A 6,657-nucleotide genomic window follows, 5' to 3' on the forward strand; every position below is an offset into this window, starting at 1 on the left:
TATGTGTCTGTATGCATGCACTAATCTTAAGGATTAGCTTGTTCAATCTCTATATACGTAGCTAACTAGGAAACTGCCTTCCAGAACCCTGATTTAGACCATTTCTACTCCCCCAGAATGTTTCCCCACACACCACCCCAGTCAATGCCCACCCACAGAGGTAACCACTCCCCTTTGACTCTTCGCTCTATAGTTTAGCTTGTTCTTGAACTTCATATACATAGACTCATATCATATGAACATCTGACTTCTTTTTTTATATCTGTTTTTCCAGAGTCTTAAAAAAAATTTTTTTTTATAAATTTTTAGCTATTCTGAGTCTGCTTTTGCTCGGGCTTTTCTCTAGCTGCCAAAAGCAGGGACCACTCTCCAGTTGCAGTGCTCAGGCTTCTCACTGAAGTGGCATCTCTTGTTGCGGAGCTTGGGCTCCAAGGTGCTTGGGCTTCAGTAGTTGGGGATATCGGGCCCTAGGGCACAGGCTCAATTGTTGCGGCACATGGGCCTAGCTGTCTGAGGCACGTGGGATCTTCCCAGACCAGAGATCGACTCATATCTCTTGCATTGGCAGGCACATTCTTTATCACTGAGCCACCAGGCAAGCCCGAACATCTGACTTCTTTCACTCAAGATAATTGTTGGTACACAACGTCCTCAGGAGCTGGCTGGGTATAATATGAAACTGGACCCCACATGCAGAGGACAGGGAGAGACCTGTAAGAAAGAGGCAGACCATTCCAGATTGGTAGGTGGCAGGTTTAATAAGCAAGGGAGGGGCTCTCCTGGTGGCTCAGTGGTAAAGAATCTGCTTACCAACCCAGGAGACATGGGTCCGATCCCTGGCCCTGGAGGATCCCACATGCTGAGGAACAACTAAGCCCATGCCCCACAACTACTGAGCCTGTGATCTGGAGCCTGGGAACTGAAACGACTGAAATGCCCTAGAGCCTGTGATCAGCAACAAGAGAAGCCAGTGCAATGAGAAGCCTGTGTACTGCAACGAGAAAGCCGGCACAGCAACAGAGACCCAGCACAGTCAAAAATAAATCAATCAAATTATTTTAAAAAATAAGCAAGGGCACTTACTCATGAGGTGTGTCTTAGGCAGCCACAAGACAAGTAGCTTTCTGTACCTGCCCACCCCATCTTAAAAGTTTGTATAGAAAGACTTTACCTGGTTTGAGACATGTACACAATCCACATTGTTTCAATAGCCCTTACAAATTCAAGGCTCTATCCTTGGGCAGCTTCTGGTGCTACAGAGAACTCAAGTGGAACATACTCCTTATACGAACATATAAGGGGGAGGGGTAAGGTGCCTCCACTGGCATAGATCCAGCTCAAAGGTTGATGGTTCAATGAGTCAAACCTCCACGATTTTCCCAACAATAATGTACGTGAGGTTCGTTCATGATGTTGTGTGTATGTATGAATATATATTACTGTGTGTCTCTAAGGATCACATGATTTGTTCATCTTTTTCATTAGTAATCTTTACACTATACTACACAAATAAAATATCACTAACATATTAAAGGCAATGCCAAAGAATGCTCAAACTAACGCACAATTGCACTCATCTCACATGCTAGTCAAGTAATGCTCAAAATTCTCCAAGCCAGGCTTCAGCAATATGTGAACTGTGAACTTCCAGATGTTCAAGCTGGTTTTAGAAAAGGCAGAGGAACCAGAGATCAAATTGCCAACATCTGCTGGATCATCGAAAAAGCAAGAGACTTCCAGAAAAAACATCTATTTCTGCTTTATTAACTATGCCAAAGCCTTTGACTATGTGGATCACAATAAACTCTGGAAAATTGTGAAAGAGATGGGAATACCAGACCACCTGAGCTGCCTCTTAAGAAATCTGTTATGCAGGTCAGGAAGCAACACTTAGAACTGGACATGGAACCACAGACTGGTTCCAAATAGGAAAAGGAGTACATCAAAGCTATATATTGTCAGCCTGCTTATTTAACTTATATGCAGAGTACATCATGAGAAACGCTGGGCTGGAGGAAGCACAAGGTGGAATCAAGATTGCTGGGAGAAAGATCAATAACCTCAGATATGCAGATGACACCACCCTTATGGCAGAAAGGGAAGAAGTACTAAAGAATCTCTTGGTGAAAGTGAAAGAGGAGAGTGAAACAGTTGGCTTAAAGCTCAACTTCCAGAAAATAAAGATCATGGCATCTGATCTCATCACTTAATGAAAAATAGATGGGGAAACAGTGGAAACAGTGTCAGACTTTATTTTTCTGGGCTCCAAAATCACTGCAGATGGTGACTGAAGCCATGAAATTAAAAGACACTTACTCCTTGGAAGGAAAGTTATGACCAACCTTGACAGCATATTAAAAAGCAGAAACATTACTTTGCCAACAAAATTCTGTCTAGTCAGAGCTATGGTTTTTCCAGTAGTCATGTATGGATGTGAGAGTTGGACTATAAAGAAAGCTGAGTGCCAAAGAATTGATGCTTTTGAACTGTGGTGTTGGAGAAGACTCTTGAGATTCCCTTGGACTTCCAAGAGATCCAACCAGTCCATCCTAAAGGAGATCATTCATGGGTATTCATTGGAAGGGCTGATGTTGAAGGTGAAACTCCAATACTTTGGCCACCTGATGCGAAGAGTTGACTCATTGCAAATGACCCTGATTCTGAGAAGGATTGGGGGCAGGTGGAGAAGGGGACGACAGAGGATGAGATGGCTGGATGGCATCACTGACTCGATGGACATGAGTTTGGGTAAACTCTGGGAGTTGGTGATGGACAAGGAGGCCTGGCATGCTGCGGTCCATGGGGTTGCAAAGAGTCAGACACGACTGAGCGACTGAATGACTGAACTGAAGTGATGCTTGGAGCTGTCGCAGCCATTTTATCAGTATTAGGACCAGAGTCATACACTAAGGAAGAAAAAGGATAAAGAGAGAAGGACTCTGGGTCACAGATGATGTCTCAGTATGCTGAACTAGTCGGGGCTGCCCACCTCTAAGTTTCCTCTCATATGAGATAACTAAGCCTCTACTTTTTAAAGTCATTACTGCTGCTGCTGCTGCTAAGTCGCTTCAGTCATGTCTGACTCTGTGCGACCCCAGAGACAGCCGCCCACCAGGTTCCCCTGTCCCTGGGATTCTCCAGGCGAGAGTACTGGAGTGGGTTGCCATTTCCTTCTCCAAGGCATGAAAGTGAAAAGTGAAAGTGAAGTCGCTCAGTCGTGTCCGACTCCTAGTGACCCCATGGACTGCAGCCTACCAGGCTCCTCCATCCATGGGATTTTCCAGGCAAAAGGACTGGAGTGGGGTGCCATTGCCTTCTACTTGCAGTCAAATGTAATTCCTAAGAGATACACCCTCTTCCCAGTCAGCTAGAAAACCTCAGAGTTTCTTCATCACTTTCCACAGTTACTCCTCATCACTAATCAATCACCAAGCACTATCGAGTTTACTTCTCTGGGGAAAAACTAAAAGGTATGATAAACCAGATTTTAGGTTTTACTGGAAACAGGAAAACCACCCAGGTGTGTCAGCTATGCACAGTGATACTTTATGGTATTAGTAGATCAAATATGGACTTGGTAGAAGTTGTAAAACAACAGACTCAAGTTGTAGAAGAGTAAATAGCTACAGTCTTTGTGCTAGAAAGCATTAAGGTGCTTTCCAGGACTGATGCTGAAGCTGAAACTCCAATACTTTGGCCACCTGATGAGAAGAACTGACTCATCTGAAAAGACCCTGATGCCTGGAAAGATTGAAGGGGGGATGAAAAGGGGACGACAGAGGATGAGATGGTTGGATGGCATCATCGACTCAATGGACATGAGTTTGAGTAAACTCCCAGAATTGGTGATGGACAGGGAGGCCTGGCGTGCTGCAGTCCACGGAGTCGCAAAGAGTCAGACATGATCGAGTGACTGAACTCACTGAACTGAACCCATAAAATAACTATTGCTATTATAGATTTTCAATGTGGCCAATATGAGAATTCTCTCAGCCCAGACCTTAAAACCTGGGAGCATTTCATAAATTCTCAGTATGTTAATGATGAAATGGCAAATAAGATCTGGATCCTGCTGAGCAGTTGGGTATTTAAATTCAACCCCATACCTGTGAGTCTAAAGTAAGTTCTTGACTCTTATGCTTAGAAAGAGAGATTTCAGGGACTTTCCTGGTGGTCCAGTGGTTAAAACTCTGTGCTTCCAATGCAGGAGTTGTGGGTTAGATCCTTGAGCAGGGAACTAAGATCTCACAGGCCACACAAAGTGGCCAAATTAAAAAAAAAATAGATTTCTTTAAAAACTAGGTTGGTATAAAAAAAAAAAGTGTGAGAGATTTCAGTCCATGGTGTCTCAATTTCCCTCCAGCTTATTATCACTATATCTATTTATTTAGTTTTTGTTTTCATTTTTAATTATCTTCAAACTTAGAGAAATCTTGCAAGAAATACACACAAAATCCTTGTACATAATTCACACAGATTTGCCAACAGTAATCTTTTGTAACATTTACTAGATTACACTCTCATTTCTTTCACTCTCATATACAATGTAAACTTTTTCAGCCATTTGAGAGTAAGTTACAGATCCTTTTCTTTTATCCCTCAAAACTTCAGCATATGGGGCTTCTCTGGCGGCTCAGTGGTTAAGAATCCACCTGTCAATGCAGGAGACACAGGTTCCAACCCTGCTCTGGGAAGGTCCCACATGTCACAGAGCAACTAAGCCCGTGTGCCACGACTATTGAGCCTGTGCTCCAGAGCCCGGGAGCCGCAACTACTGAAGCCCACGTGCCCTAGAGCCCGTGCTCCACAACAAGAGAAGCCACAGCAACGAGAAACCTATTTACCTCAAGCAGAGCGTGGCCCCGCTCGCCGCAACTAGAGAAAAAGCCTGGGCAGCAACTAAGACCCAGCAGAGTCAAAAATAAATAAATACAATTATTTTTTTTTAAACTTTATATTAAATGCTCAGGGCTGGGGTAATGGGATGACCCAGAGGGATGGGATGGGGAGGGAGGTGGGAGGGGGGTTCAGGATGGGGAACATATGTAGACCCATAGCTGATTCATGTCAGTGTATGGCAAAAACCACTACAACATTGTAAAGTAATTAGCCCAAAACTAAAATAAATAAATTTATTAAAAAAAAACTTTATATTTTCTAAGATCAAGAATATTTCCTTTATAAACACATAAATGACAAGAATCAGGGCAGTTTGTCTTGATGCAATGGTATTATTTAATCCACAGTGTGCATTCAAATGTGGCCAACTGTCCCAATAATAAAATAATAGCATTTTCTGTCCTATTCAATCCAGGATTTAGTTTACATTCTCCCTTCTAATTTCTCTGGACCATATTGCAGTTTTTCTTTTCTTAAGGTTGCTTTAAAATAACAATTTGATAATTTGAATGGTCCCAGAGAATTATTTTGTAAAGATTCCTCAATTAGAGTTTACAGGATATGTTCTCATTAATACCTTCAGGTCTAGACTTCATCTTTTAAATATGTCCACATAAAAGGAAGGAAGGTAAGGACTTCCCTGGCAGTCCAGTGGTTAAGACTCTGAGCTTCCAAAGAAAGGGGTTCAATCTCTGATCAGAGAACTAAGATCCAACATGCCATTAGGACTGGCCAAAAAAATTCAAAAACAGAAAAAAAGGAAGAAGGTGAGAGTAAATTTACCATGGGGAAAGCTAACAAACATTACTTCTGCCAGGTGAGCAAAGTCAGCATCAGCAATGAGATGTCAGTGAAAGTCAAAGTCACTCAGTCCTGGCTGACTCTTTTTGACCCCATGGACTATACAGTCCATGGAATTCTCCAGGCCAGAATACTGGAGTGGGTAGCCATTCACTTCTTCAGCGGATCTTCATGATCCAGGGATAGAACTGGGGTCTCCTGCATTGCAGGCAGATTCTTTACCAACTGAGCTATAAGGGAAAGCCCCTTGTGGCTCAGCTGGTAAAGGATCTGCCTGCAAAGCGGGAGACCTGGGTTTCATCCCTGGGTTGGGAAAATCCCCTGGAGAAGGGGAAGGCTACCCACTCCAGTATTCTGGCCTAGAGAATTTCATGGGGTCACAGAGAGTCGGATACAACTGAGATGTCAGGTTGATAGCAAATATCCTTGAAATGCTGTGACTGTACTAGTATTTTACCTCCATGATCTTCCTCTCCAAAACCCAGAAACCCAGTCTAATTATGAGAAAAACATCGGGCACACCGCAAGAGAGGGACTTTCTCCAAAATACCTGACCAGTAATCCTCAAAACTGTCAAAGTCATCAAAGAAAAGTAAAGTCTGAGAAACTGTCACAGCCAAGAGAGACCTAAGGAGACATGAAGACCCAATGTAAGGTAGTGACTGGGATGGGATCTTGGACCAGAGAAAGGATATTGGGTAAAAACTAAGGAGGTCCGAATAAAGTATGGACTATGAGAAGTCTTTACACTATCTTTACCATTTTCCTATACATCTAAAAGTGTTGAAAAAAATAACAAAGCTTATTTAAAATATATTTTTTAGGATTTCCTTGGTGATCCAGTGGTTAGGATTGTGCTTGCCAATGCAGGGGACACAGGTTCAATACCTGGTCCGGGAAGTTTCCATATGCCATGGCACAACTAAGCCCCTGTGCTACAAATTCAGCCCAGCTGCC

The sequence above is a fragment of the Giraffa tippelskirchi genome, chromosome 7 (assembly GCF_054371585.1).
Source record: "Giraffa tippelskirchi isolate mGirTip1 chromosome 7, T2T-mGirTip1v1.2.pri, whole genome shotgun sequence".
In the NCBI taxonomy this organism is placed as follows: domain Eukaryota; kingdom Metazoa; phylum Chordata; class Mammalia; order Artiodactyla; family Giraffidae; genus Giraffa; species Giraffa tippelskirchi.